This window comes from Octodon degus, unplaced genomic scaffold, assembly GCF_000260255.1.
Source record: "Octodon degus isolate 3935 unplaced genomic scaffold, OctDeg1.0 scaffold00024, whole genome shotgun sequence".
NCBI classification, from domain to species: Eukaryota; Metazoa; Chordata; class Mammalia; order Rodentia; family Octodontidae; genus Octodon; species Octodon degus.
The window spans coordinates 17,782,755-17,797,605 of record NW_004524600.1 but is presented as its reverse complement, the minus strand read 5'-3'; the positions used below and the strand labels follow the sequence as shown (position 1 = coordinate 17,797,605).

Here is a 14,851-nt window from a genome sequence, read left to right as displayed (position 1 = left end):
ACACTTGATATGATGGGAGGAAAATGATACTTCCAAACCCATTACCAAAAAATACTAGAGAAAAGCCAATCAAGGGGCATTTCTAAACTACTTGACCAACAGCTTTGAAACCATGAAGGTCATTACAAACAAGGAAAGTCTAATAACGGACACAAACCAGAGGAGACTAAGGAGACACCATGGCTAAGGGCGAGTGGTGCTTTAATGAAATCCTGTGAGGAACAAAATGGCTTCAGGGAAAGACCTGCGTGTTAATTAACTGTAGAGTTTAAGTAGCAGTGGTAGACCAATGACTGTAACAAATACATTATATACATAAGACTGAACGGGAGGAATAGGAGAAAATTGAGCTTTCCTGCAAATCTAAAAGTCATTCACAGTTTCTATTTTGAAATGCGGATTTAGCCACTATGGAAGTAAATTAGCATAAAGATTTTAGGAAACTTTTTACACAGCACATGCTGAGGCATGAGGGAGTTGGCTGTTCTTAGAAAGACTTCTGCTTAAAGGAGTTTGGAAGGTAACACACTTCTTCTGAGTTGTCCATCTTTGCCCCTAGAATCTCCTTTCATTAATAACTGCAGCTCCCAGTATCTCACCAGGAAGAGAACACTGACAGGCCATCATATTGCTATTTGAACACTTTTTGCACGCGACAGGCCCAAAGAAAGTGGAGTGATGTTCAGAAACTTGCAAAAGTGCAAACAATGGCCCCAGGGGCAATATGGCCTCAGGAAGTATTCATGTGACAATTATGGTGACATGGAGACAAAGAGAAGAGATTCCAACATCCCACCACACACACACACACACACACACACACACACACACTCTACATAGGGATTTGGATTACACACTGCTGGTTCAGAATGACAAAACTGGAAATAAAAAGTTTTCTCTATCTCATTTATAAAGTATCAGAGTTAAACTATGTTCAGTAATAAGTCAGTTGAAGGGCTGAAGTTTATTATATGACAACAGCCAACACATTTGCTAGCCCGTCCTACCTTTTGCTGAATGACAGAAGAAGACCGGAACAGGATTTCCCAAACTCCTGCTTGTGTGGAGGTCTAGTGAGGGGCACCCAGCCATGAGCCCTGAGCTTTAATGTCTTCCAAGAGCTTAAATCATTGAGTATCTTGTTAGTAGTACAACTAAGAACAGCTTGCATTTCTTGAGTATTTACTGTGTGTCAGTCGGCAGGCAAGGCACTCGCATTCACTCATACTAGTTTTTCACTCTAGTCCTGAGATCAGTGTATTGTCAGTCCCATTTCTAAACGTCGCACGGATTGAGCAGCCAGTTCAGTATCTGGCCCACAGTATGCATGCACTTATCCTCACACAGGGAAAGAGCGAGCATCTACTGAGTCAACAGGGAGTAGGCTTCGCTCCCGGGCACACTCAACGGCTGACAGATCTTGGATCAGTAGTCTGTGTATCTGCCTCTAAAAATGGTCCTTGTGTGACAAGGTCAGCCTCAGTTCAGGTGCGATGGCCTCATCTTGAATGACAGAGGGAGACCTCAGTATGGTCAGGAAAGCAGAGAAGACTGGGGGTCACCACAGGAACCAAGAGCAAAGGTGAGAGCAGAGCAGCCCCGGAGGGAGCAGTAACCTCTGGCTTGGTGTCAAGGGACTCTTCCCTAGGGAGCGAGTGAGAACTGTGAACCAGGGCCATCAGGGGGAGTGACTTTCTAGAGGCTCAGGAGGAAGTGGCTCACTTTTTAAAGGAAAGCTATGAAGAATTCCTTATTATCCTAGTGCTGTGCTCATAATAGCTACACGACACAATTTTATGAAAACATAAACAAATTATAAAGCCATGTCCTTGTACATGCAAAATGGGTAAATGTGAAATACTTAAAAAGAAACTGGAATATTTTTAAACTTCATATAAATGTACAGCAATGACAGCTGGTGTGGTTGCACACACTTATAATCCCAGTGTTTGGTAGGCTGAGGCAAGAGACTACAACGACTTTGAGGCCAGGCTGGGTTGCATAGTGAGTCCATGGCCAGGCCAAACAATATAATGAAACCCTGTCTCAAAAACTGTATAGCCCAATTTGATTTGAAACTGTCTCATTGCTATCTGTTTCTCAATAAAATTATGGGAAAAATGTATAGCAATTATTATATAAATGACCAATATATATCATGAAGGATTAATTTTTTAAAAAAGTTTACTGCAATAAAAAACATATTGTCATTAATCCCCCTCAAAGTACTCCTTCCTCAACTGGAATACACATCCTATCCTTCTTGAAGCAGCTCTAGAGGTGCTCTTTCATGAATGTCTTTATGAGATGTGACAAAGAAAAAGTACTAGAAGAGGAGAGAGTGCCCAAGGTCGCAAGTAATGAGGGCTTTAAAAGTATGTCTGAGGTGACTCCAAATCTCCATCTATTCTGGATTAAACATAAAGCAGAATATTGAGATTACCAATATTACCAATATGCTTCAGGTGACACTGTCTCCCACGACCCCCAAATGGGACTCTCTAGTTGCAGAAAAACAAGATCAGGTCTCTCTGAATTCAAAGACTCTGAATTACGAATTATACAACTACTTCATTATATTACAATGTAATATAATAGAAAGAAAGTTAGCTGTGGTGGCGCAGGCCTTTAATTCCAGCACTTGAGAGGCTGAGGCAGGACCATCGTTGCGCGTTTGAGACTAGTCTGGGCTACAAAGTGAGCTCAAGGCCAGCCTGAGCTGCACGGCAAGACCCTGTCTCAAAAAGGAAGCAGGAAGGAAGGAAGGAAGGAAGGAAGGAAGGAAGGAAGGAAGGAAGGAAGGAAGGAAGGATTTGAAGGAATATCAGTTCTTCCCACTATCATTAAAAATAATACTGTAGAGGGGCCGGGGAGATGGCTCAGCTGAATAAGCACTTTCCTGGTAAGCATGAGGGCCTGAGTTCAATCCCTGGTTCCATAAAAAAATATATTAATAATATTGTAGAACATTTTCAAAAATTGTAGGGGCCCAGGGAGGTAGCTCAGTGGCATAAGTCCCTGCCTGGCAAGTGTAAGGTCCTGAGTTTGATCACTGGTACAAAAAAAATTGTAAGCAATTATACATATGCATCCAGACATTTTGGAGACATAACATGAACACAACATACATGATAACACATGTAATACATACTGTAACACATCCACAATGATTTTGTACATGTAACACCCATGTGGCCCACAGTCTACATGGTCTTCCTTTATTCTTCTCCCCAGTTAACACCCACCTTTCCCCCCAGCCCCTCAAGCAGCCACTGTTCTGGCTTTTTTCACCATTCATATGTCAAACCTGTTCTGGACCTTGATGTCACATAACATGCTTTAGAGTCTTTCCTTGAATGTCTGAAATGCACCCATGGAACTGAGCTTCCATCCACGAACATTTCAAAGCAAAGCTACATGGTTATAGCAGTCAAAAGATGCTATCTGAGCAAGACCTCAGAAAACAGAATACCTGAAGATAATGAGCTTTATGTAGAATTCCTCTTTTAAGAAAGGATCACATTATCACTTTCTTTCCTTGGACAATTGAAATAATTCCTCTTTCCTCTTACCAGGCTTCTGGAAAAACTTACCTACCATCCCCCACCTTTTGGGTTGCCCTGAAGTTGCAGTACGTTAGAAACTCTCCTAAGCAACAGTCAAGGTGAAGAAAGTTTTAGTGACAGTGCTGTACACTACTCAGTAGTTCTGAGCAATGTGATTTCCAGGCCACTGGATTTCAACATTATCTATGATGAGAGAAGTGATCACATTTAATACAGGAGCCCCATGCTATCCTATATATATATATATATATATATATATATATATATTAAAGCCCTACATAAGAAAAAACTGAGACCCGGTAAGGTTATGTAGCTTCCCAAGCAGTTAACTCCTGCCAATGACAAGAGTCTGGGTCATCTGATTGCCAGTCAGGACAATGTCCCCTCTCCCAGGCTGTCTTCTTTGGAATGTGATAGCCAACTCATGGCGACCCTGCAGCACCTCTCAGGCTAATACTGGAGTAGGATTGCAAAACAGAAAGCAAAGCAGATGTTGCATAATCAGGACAAACAACACATCAAAGTTCCTGTTCTGGATTTTGACTGTCCAATGGGGATGGTGAACTGCGAGCTAAGAAGAGAGCTGGATACTATACCCAACTCTGCAGCTTAACCAGCTTGGTAACCTGGAACAAGGACCCCAATGTTTCAGTAGTAAAATCAGGAGACTAGGTTATGATGTCTAGGAGCTTAGCTAACGCTAACATTTCTAAATCTTTACCTTGCTTTCTTCTGGATGTATCAGTCTGTGTGTGTGTGTGTGTGTGTGTGTGTGTGTGTGTGTCTAGCTCAGCCACCCTGTGGGCGGGGCTGGTGTAGCATGTGGTGCTGGGGATCGAACCAGTGCCTGTGACTGCCTAAGCTTGCCTAAGCAGGTGCTTTAGACCGCTGAGCTATCTCAGCAGCCCTGGGTATATTAATCTTACAGGTCCTATTGAGATTTCTTCTGAGTGCTATATGAATATTGTCTCATTAAAACACCACCCTGCGAAGCAGGCGCGGTTAATGCCATCTCATGCTATAGATGAGGAAGCTGAAGTCCGGAAAGAGCAAGGAATTTGACCAAGATTACACAGCTCCTAAGTGGGATCTAAACTCAGGAGCCTGCCTCCAGAGCATCCTTCATATAAAATGGGGGCAGGGATGAGTAGGCGTAGATCTCTATATTAATAGAAGATAGACATAAACTCAACGGAATAATAACTCTCTCTACTTCCAGCCACTTGCTTGAACTAATCCAAAGAGGCGAGCAAGCAGTGTTGAGTTCCCCGAGACAAAGCGCAGTGTGACCACACCAATTCCACGCCGGCTGCAGGCTGGTGTGCCCTTCACTTTATTTTGACTGTGATCGTTTGACTGTACAGAATTCTTTACCATAACATTAATCTTACGAGCTTGATACTATCAATTTTTAAACCTGTTTTCCTAACAGAGGCAGTCATTCTTTTATAAACACAGGGAAAAGCTCCTAAAGACGCCCATCTGCCTACAAGCACTGACAGAAAATTCCAGAGCTTCAACTTGTGGCCAAAAGGCCCTCAGAACAAGTATGTTTGTGCAGCTGTGTGACATCCTGATTCACTGACATGCATGTCCCCTAGACTTGCCACAGGATATTTAACAGATTAAGTAAAGTCAGTCATGTTTGGGGATGAAAGAGATTCCAAATGAGCAGGAAAAGGGTCACTTTGCAAACAGAAAATCAATTTTATGAAAATAAACCATTAAAAAAGTTTGAGTACTACTGTTATAATAAGCAAAAGGCTCTCTCTGTCAGCCAATTTTACCTGAAAAAAATTAAAAATTTGTGAAAAAGACGAAAAATAAGACAAGTACCAAGGACCATCCTACCTCACTCCCCTCAAACGCTAGCCATCTTCAAGAAGAGTGACGGAGATCCTTTCAGAGTTCTCAGTGACACAAACAGCCCCTGCAGTGTGCTTGCCATAGGTCTGCCACTGCGGCCCTACAGTCACCCCAGCACCTCGAGTGTGAGGAGGGTGTGCAGGTATGGGATGTGGGAAGAGAAGAGAGCTACATCTCCACTGTGTCAGGGCAGTCATGTGTCTGCTAAGCTGCACAGGCAGATGAAACTTCAAACAAGCTAGAATTTATATACAAATTACATACAAAAAGCCAATGAAAAAGCACTAATTTTTAAGGTAAGTGGCTAAATTTTGCTTCAGACAGAATTTTGAAAACATTTCTCAGAGGATGAACATAACAGAAATATCACTCAAATAATAAATCCAGACTAAGATCTTTAAGTTCAAAGGCAGATGGAGGAGTCAGAGCCCTGAAACCTTACATACAATGTGACCAGCCCTATCTGCACAGCCCACAGGCCACCAGTAGTCACACAAGTCCCTGTGACTGTATCTGTGAGACGGGCGGACACACAGAGCATCCTGGTCTCTCTCCTATTGAAAGTTTCTGGCATTTGCAGTGAAAGTGGGCTGCTGGGAGACAGACCCCACAGAGGAGAATTTAAGTCATCTATTTTGTCATGTGGAATCCCCAAGGAACTGAGATTTATGTCCTTATTGCTCAGTTAGGAGGTGAGTACAGCAATCCAGGCACCTGAGCTTGGGAGGAGGAGTGGAAAAGGGCCAAACATGATAAATGGCTCTGGGGGATGCTGCAGAGGCAGAAGAGGCCAAGGAGCTGCTTGGCAAAGCAGCAGACAACCCTAGACCCTCACAAGGTGCAGGGGGACGTCAAGAGCAGAGAAGAGAGGCAGGAAAGACCCTCAGCTTGCATCCAGACATCATGAATTTCAGGTGTTGGCAGGACACTAGGAGAAAGATATCCAGCAGACAGTCAGAAATGCACTGTGGAAACAAAGCCAGTAAGCTGGACATGAGTTGGTGGAGTCTTCCAAAGGGGAGCAGCTGTAGAGGACCAGGGGTAAATTCTTAGGGAAGCAATTATACTTGGAGTAGGGGGCTTGTGCAATAAGGAACCTTCAACATTTTTGGCATTGAGTATAATCAAGTTTTTAAAAAGTGTATTTGTTGTTTCTTTTAAATCCACAAAGTGTGAAAGACACTAAGGTCTGTTAGAGCTGTGGAGAAGGAGCTCTCAGGAGGAGAGGCTGAGAGTGCAAGAGGGGGGCCACATAATCCAGGGGACAACGCGGAGACTGAATTTCCCTGGGTACCAGCAAGTTTGGGGTGGAGAGCAAGGGGGTCTGAACCTTATCTGATAACCAAGAGAAAGTGACAAGAAGTCAACAGGCAACAGCAGCAAAGACACCAGGGGAGGCTCAGCACGATGGCATTTGTCTCCAGTGAAGTGATGCATGACCCTGAAACGACACACACCCAGGAAGAGCACGAGGATCCGGTGGAAGGCTGATGTCACCAGTGCATTAGTGGGAAAATGGTGTTGCCAAGGAGAATGGGGTTCCAGACAAACCAAGGAAGGGGAAGTCCACAGAAAGATGAGGATAAAGAAAATCATGCTTTCTACAGAATGGAAACCTTCAGTAGCAATCGTTTTTGGAGCAACTCTTATAGAGTACTGTGGTGAGCAAATATGGATACAGTCTCTGCCCCCAGGGGTTTTACAGTCAAGGGAGGATGATGTCACCACCATTTGTACAACCGTCCATTCCAGGAGGTGTCAGTGACCCCAGGCTCACAAAGGCAAAACTGAGAGAAGCCATGAGGCCATCTTAACCACCATGCCAAAGAATAAAGGTAAAGGAGGTAAAAATAAATGCCAGGGTAAGAATGATATTGACTCTGAGAAAAGAGAACTGGTGTTCAAAGAGGATGGATGGACAAGAGTACGCACAAGTCATCAAGATGCTGGGAAGTGGAAGGTTGGAAGTAATGTGCTTTGATGGTGTGAAGAGGCTGTGCCACATCAGAGGGCAGCTGAGGAAAAAGGTGTGGATCGAGGCCTCAGGCATCATCTTGGTTGGACTCTGCAACTCAGGACAACAAAGCTGACATGACTCTCAGGTACAACACAGATGAAGTGAGGAGCCTGAAAACATACAGCGAGCTTCCCGAGCGCGTGAAGATCAAGAAGACTGACACATTTGGCCCTGGAGACGATGATGAGATTCAGTTCAACGACATCAGAGAGGCCAACGATGACATCAATGATCTCTGAGTTGACGGAATGCTGGCCGCTCATCTCTTTAGAAGGTTGCCCCAGTTCAGATTTTGGCCGTAAGCCTCCAGGAAGTGTTCGATAGCGTGACTGTACTGTATCAAGGTAGTTTGGTTTGGTTCTAAGGGGTCTGTTTCTGTTAAAACTGTTAATACTGAATTATCTTACGTGAACTGTTAAGCCCCCTCCATTCTTTTGATGAGATGGAGCTTGTGGATGAAGACTGCATGTATTTCTACTGCCTAGCCTGCTCGAGCACTCCAGAGAGTAAATGGGTATTGTGAATAAACAAACAAAACAAAGGCACAACTGAGCATCAGTTCCTGTGGCAAGCCTTGGCACCGAACAGGTCAAAATTAAGAGCTAAAATTTTTCTAGGGCTTTAGTTTCATGACACTGCACGAAAGGTGGAAATATCCCGCTCAAATTAAATAAGAACTCAGTTAAAGGTCACTGAGAAGCAAAGGATTAACATTCTTCAGTTGGTGCACTAGGGAGAATTAATTCCACCCGATTTTTTTTTTTTAAATAATAATTTTGTAATAGCGATGGCTTTAGTGTTGTTCAAATATTTCTCTCTCCAACTTAGTCACTGAGGATGTTCCACCTGCAAGAGGTTCTGCTTTGGTTTCTTTCTTTAAATGACCCATGTGCGAGGCAAGCATTCCAAGAAAACAAATCATACAGCAGGACTCGGGCGAGCACCACAGGGAAGCTGCTGCAGCCAACGCGCACGCCAGCCAGCTTATTCCAAGTCCTCTTCTCCTGTCATTTCTACCAAGATTTTAACAGTGAAGGAATGCTGAATGTGTGCTGGAGGCCGGGGATCTCTCCATAACTCACCTTCAGAAGCAGCTAGCTACAATGAACCAACTTTCCCAGAAGCCATAAAGATAACTTTAATTGTTGCTATTATTAAGTAAGTAGGTGGAAAAAGACTGCCTCTTTAGGAGGAAAATGCCACCATTTTCTCCACTAGATTAGAAGTTTCATAAGGTTGGGGCTCATCACGGCGGTGTACTCATACTGTACCTGTGCCACAGAAGGTTCTTAATATTTCTAAAAGAACACCTAAGTCATGGGCAAATGTTCGACAATAGGGTCCAGCTTACCTTACCTAAGACTTATTTTACCAGGTCTTTAAAGTTTTTCACATAGAGGAAATTGTTTCTAACAGTGCCTTCCTGTAGAATTCAAAATATTTTGAAAGATAATATAACAAACACTAATGTTTGAAACTGGGACATTATCAAAGCCAGCAGGAAGAATGATTAATGCTGGGAAGAACAGTACAGGAATGGCGGGAAAGTTTTTCACCCGAGTGAACACATAATTGCTGCTTATGATGGCGTTAAGGACACTTCATCAAAGACAAATAATTAAAACAGCTTAAGAAATTTACAAGTGAAATCATCATTTAAGAACTTTCTATTTTTCTTACAGTGATGAGTTGTGAACCTGAATAATTTGCAAAAGACACATTTTTTTAAGACGTATTTATGTATTTATTTGGTACAGGGCCTCACTACACAGCTCAGACTCAGAGTGATCCTACTGTCTCAGCCTCCCCAGTGCTGCGATTACAGGTACGCGCCACCACACTCAGATTTCAGCAGCCAGCATGGCATGCAGTACCGGGTATCAAATCCAGGTCCTTGCGCTAGCCAGGCAGGGGAAATCAGCAAGGCAATTTATTTCCATAGCAAAGGAAGGAGAAAAGGCATATTATCTTATTAAACTGGAACTAAATCCAAATCTCCTTTGATTTTTCCTTTTGTAAAAACAATATGTAGGGCCAGAGAGATGGCTCAGTAGAATAAGCACTTCCTTGGCAAGCGCAAGCGCCTAAATTCAATCCCTGGTTGCGCCAAAACAAAACAAAACAATATGTATTACACAAGGTAATCTGCATCTCTCAGAAAACTGTGTAACATGTAGAAAACAAAATTGTACACTTAATCTGAAATTAAATTCTTTGGTTATAAGATTATGGATGCTTATCTAAGTACTAATGCTTTAGAGTTTTTTGTTTGTTTTTTTTTTTTTTTTTCTGTAGCAGGTATTGAACTCAGGACCCTGTGCTTGCCAGGCAAGCACTTATTCTGCTGAGCCATCTCTCTGGGCCTTTAAAGTATAGACTTTCAATACTAAATACTGCAGAAATTAGTCTGTGTCTTTAGTTATTCTTCTGTCATACTGAGACAAAATAGCTGACCCTCCAAAGGTAAAGGAGGAAATGTCTACGGAGCTCACAGTCTACAGAGGCTTCAGTCCACAATTGGCTGGTTCAAGGCAGGATGACAGCCATTCATGGCAGACAGGCAGCAATGCAAAAAAGGGCCTTAACAGTGTCTTTCTGCCCCTTTTATCTTATCCAGCTCCGGGGATTAAGGTGGTGACAAACAAATCAGCATACCGAGTTAGTAACCACACACCCTTAATCCCAGCATCACACGCTCTAGACAGCCATCACTGCAAAGCCCTGTGAGGCTTCGGGGGAACATCTAGACACAAACCACAACACTCAGCCCCTGGACCCGCAAAGGCTCCGGCGCATTCCCTTTATGCAAAAGGCACTGAATTTCATGTCTGGGAGCTGCCAAAGTTCTAACAGACTCAGCACTGCTGAAAAGTCCAAAGTCTCCTCTGAGATGTAAAGCAAACTCTTAGCTGCAAGCCCCTGTAAAAGTGAAAAGAAAGTTAAATACTTCCAACATTCAGCAGCACATGACAGACATTTCCATTCTCAAAGTTACAAGCAAGGGGATAAAAAGGAATGGGACCAGAGCAAGTCCAAAATCCAGCAGGGCAAACAGGAAGCCCTGCACTTCCATGTGCAGCTTCCAAGGCAATCTGTGACAAGATGGGAACCCCAAAGCGCTTGGCTGGTGCTACCCCTGCAGTCCTTTTGGAAGGTGGAGCCCCCGTGGCTTCTCTCAGGGGCCCACTCTCAACCCTCTTGGCAGTTTTCCTTAGATGATCCATATTCCTGGCTTCTTCCAACTTCTGTGGTCTCCACGGCACTTTCAGCTTCACCCCGACAGCCTCAGGTTTGCCCTCTCAGGGCACACTGCCTGCCCTCTGAAGCTTTCTGACATCTGGGCGGAAGGCTTTCCTAAGCCCAGCTCTTGCGCTTCACACGCACCTAAATGAGGACCACAAGGATGGTGCCAAGGTCTGACGTCAGCTGGAGCGCCAGGCTGGCTTACCTCTCTCGGCTTTAGGGTCGGAATGCCTGGATCAGCACTCAGAATCCAATGCCAGGGAAGAAATTCTTCAGGCTGCTGCCACTGTAGATTTCTTCTCAACACAAAGTCTTTCCATGTTTGCAACACTGAGGCTGTAGAGGGTGGAGTCCTGCTGCTTCTTGTGATGCCCTCAGGCTGTCTTTTCTTCCTTTTTTTATTCTTAATTTTGTTTCTTTGGTACTAGGAATCAAACTCAGGATGTTGCGCTTGCCAGGCAGGCACTGTGCCACTGAGCATCTTTTTTATTCTCTTCTTCCTTCTCAGCATTCTCAGCAGATCTCTTCTGCTCTATCTTTGCGGTCCACTGTTTTACTGGAGCTTTCTTTCTGGTCAAGAGCTCAGCATTTTAAATCATGCTTTTTGGCTCTTTGCTCTTAATCCTCAACACAGATCTGGCTAAAAAGCCCCCAACCACTGCCATGCCACAACCTCATTATTAGACGGCCTTGAAATTTCTTCTGTCAGAGTAATTAGTCCACTGTCCTAAATCTCGGTCTCAGGCAGTCTCTGGACATGAGTAAAAAGTAAACGAACTTTCTGCCAAACCATAGCACATATTCTGGAGTCCAGCAACCAGTGCAGCCCTTCTTCCTGGCACAAACCTCTGGAGCTTGATCTTTACCGGCGTCATTTCTAACAGCATCCTGGTCTCCTGTCTAGTACCGCCTAAGGTGTGCCAGCCCTGCTCTTTTGGCCAGTATTTGCAAACCTTTCCAACTCTTCTCACAAGCCAGTTCCAAAGGCTCCTGAATCACATGGAGTCACAGCAACAACCCCACTTCTCTGGTACCATGTTGTCACTTTTCTCTCATCACTGAGACAAAATGCTCGCCACCCAAAGATAGAGGGGAAAAGGTTTATTGAGCTCGTAGTTTGTACAGTCCACAATCAGCTGGCTGCAAGGCAGGTGGCATGTGGCAGCGGGGACAGAGGTAGCAAAGCAGCAAGGGCCTTAGCTACATTTTTTCCTTCCCTTTATCTTATCCAACTCCTGGGCTCAGGGTGTGCCAAACCAGTCCATCAAGGCACTAGTAATAATCATACACCCTTAATCCCAGCATCACACGCTCTAGATCCAGCCAACTCTCAGAAAGCCCTAGGACTCCAGGAGGCTTTGGGAGGACATCTAGAGACAAACTGTAACAACCTATAAGGCACAACTCCATGTACCAGCCTAATGCTGCGGTGGCAAAGAGCTATGTAATGTCACGTGTTTAAGTACTAGGAATGATTCTTTAAGACTGACGGGCAACCAGCAATAAGCTATGGCTCCACCTAAACGGACCACACTGGCTGTCCTATCTCATGCTTCACCTAAGAACTGAGTGTCTCCTGTCAGGCCAGTCCCAAGGCCAGAAGAATGGAGAGCTGGCTGGCACCTATTAGTCTGCAAACATGCTTCCAAGGAAGGCAGGAAATGGCTGGTATTGTTTAATTCTATGGCTACCATGCCCCCCCGCCAGTACTTCAAATATGAAACAGTAGATTTTATTAGATATACAGATCTGTGTGGACCACAGAGGAAACACAGGGGCTCCCAAAACCAGAAAGACCGTTTAATCCTCTGACTTCCACTTCTGCAACTTAACTTTTCAGAGTCTCCTCTTCCTTCACACAGTTGGTTGCGGTTAGGGTTAATAGAGATGACACGTGTACATGGAAAAGGAGCTGAGAAAAGGCTTTCAGGGAATAAAAGCCTTTATAGAAGGTCGACATTATGGTTTCTGTCTAGGTGTCCCCCCAAAGCCTCATGCAGTCACTGGGGCCAGCTTCTTTTGTTTGTGATTAATCCATAATCCAATTCTGGGATTATGGGTGTGAGTGCAGCTGGGATTATTACTGTGAGTGCTACACCTATAGACAGCCTGAATGCAATACAAGGAAGGAAGTGATCTTTGCTCTCTGCTCCCCAGCTGCTCCTCCCTTTCTACTCTTACTGTTTTGCTGTTTTTCATGCAAAGAACTGCTACCCTCTGCTATGTGCAACTCAGCCTTAGAGCCAGCCACGTAAGGACTGAAACCTCCAAAAATAATGAACTAAGTAAACCTTTTCTTCCTTAATTTTGGGCGTCATGTATTTTGTCCCAGCAATGAGAAAAAGTAACCAGGACAGTCAATTTATTCATCAATTGTTACAACTGAGGCAGTGAAACTTCTTTTAAAAATATTTTACAACTCTTCTAGAAGTCGATTCTATCTACCAGCCCCTAAACGTATCTGTGCTCCTGCCTCAACACAATTGTTGGGAGCTGCTAAGCCCAACTAACTCTCGCAGGAAGCCACCATTACCTACAGCAGAACTGCACTGAATTAAGCGAAGGAACAAGAAGACTGTTGGCATCACCTACAGGGCTGAGAGAACTGGCTGTATTTTCTACCAGCTGGAAAGTCGCTGGATTTATTTTTACCCTTATAGCTGCAAAAAAAAGTAAAACAGTAAAAGAACAAAATGAAAGAAACCCAAAGCCATTTTATCCAAAAGACTTGTTGCTTAATGTTTAGCGAATCACGCTGAAAATCTGATCAGGAACTGTCCGATCTGGCCAGATTCGAGCTACTGTTGCTTTTGGGTTTTGAAAAGCCTGCCCTTGGTGCATTTTACACAGGAAGTTGTGTTTAACTCTTGTTTCCAAATATGCCTAATGTCAAAACCAAGAGAAAAAAGCTCCATTTCAGGATTTCCTGAACCCCAGATACTTTTATCTTAAGATCACCTTGAAACTCAGCATAGATCTCTAAATCTAGAAGGATTGGTCACAAGAACCACTGTCATCCAGCCTAAGAGATCCTGATCAAAACAGCCGAGCTTTGTTCTGCATCCTTCCCTTTTTAAGACCTAACAGGAGCCTGCTGTCCTCGCTGCTTCTCTAATCCAAGTACCCAGCAATAAAATTACAGTTAGATTGACTCTGAGAAACTCCAAGTAATTACTAGCTAAATTTTTACTGTTATTTCCCTTGTAAATAGTGAGTTCATTTGCAGGCTGCAGGGTACTAAATTATGAAACTAAAATAGGATCTTGGATCCAAGCAAAGTATCCTCACTTGGAAGAACACCAATGTTTTGTGACTTTTAACCTTCTTCGGATTGAATGTGCATCTTATTGTAATCTGCAGAATGCCTTAAAAGATGAATATCATAGAGTTACAGCTAATGAGTGTGGAGGGTTGGCTAAGGGCTTCTTCTGCACACCCTCACCCTGCGCCTGCCTCGTCATTACCTGGAAACAGACCAGGGCCCCAAAGAACGTGGGTCCTGTAGGCAACCTTTTGGGAATGCTTTAAATCTCAACCACAGCAAAGCTGAACTTACTCTAGGAAATTCCTAGCTCCAGAGATGCCTATAAAATTAAGAAATTTCTGAGGCTACTGGAGAGCTTTGAATCTTTGTGCAGCAGGAGTGAGGGTTGCTAGACTCTGCAGTAACCAAATATGTTTGTGCTTCAGTAGCTTGAGGGACCTGTTCTATTTAAAATAAGAAAGTTTTAACCTACAGAACATGTGCGTGTTTTTGATATCACATCTCCATTTCTTATGACCACACAATTGGCACTCCCCAACTGACTGTCCCAGTTACGAGTTTCCATGAAACTGAACAAGTGACGAGGAACCATCATGGGAAGACTGAGGGGTGCTATGTGACAAAAACAGCCAAGAATACAAATGCAGTTAATCACGTAGAAATCACCTCTGAATTACCAACCTGCCCCAGAGGGGTGGCCCCATTGCCTAGCAAAAGTATCCTCAGTCTGGCTTTACCCTGACAGGCATTTAAACACTATCTTTCTCTAGCATCTTATTTAGTTTCTTATTTGAGCATCTTTTTGCATGCATCAAACACCTCTAAAACAATAAAAGCACATAGGGCAAGAAAAACAAAACCCACAAAAAAAAAAAAAAAAAAGGAAACGTGCTA

The 14,851-nt window shown here is 43.7% G+C and overlaps 1 protein-coding gene and 1 pseudogene across 2 annotated transcripts in view; one reads left to right on the top strand and one right to left on the bottom strand.

The window, feature by feature from the left end:
* The window catches only part of Phactr2 (phosphatase and actin regulator 2), a 134,654-nt gene that overhangs the window by 104,377 nt on the left and 15,426 nt on the right, over positions 1-14,851 (bottom strand). The gene's annotated exons all lie outside the window — the stretch shown is intronic.
* Positions 7,252-7,688, top strand: LOC101561613 (annotated as a pseudogene).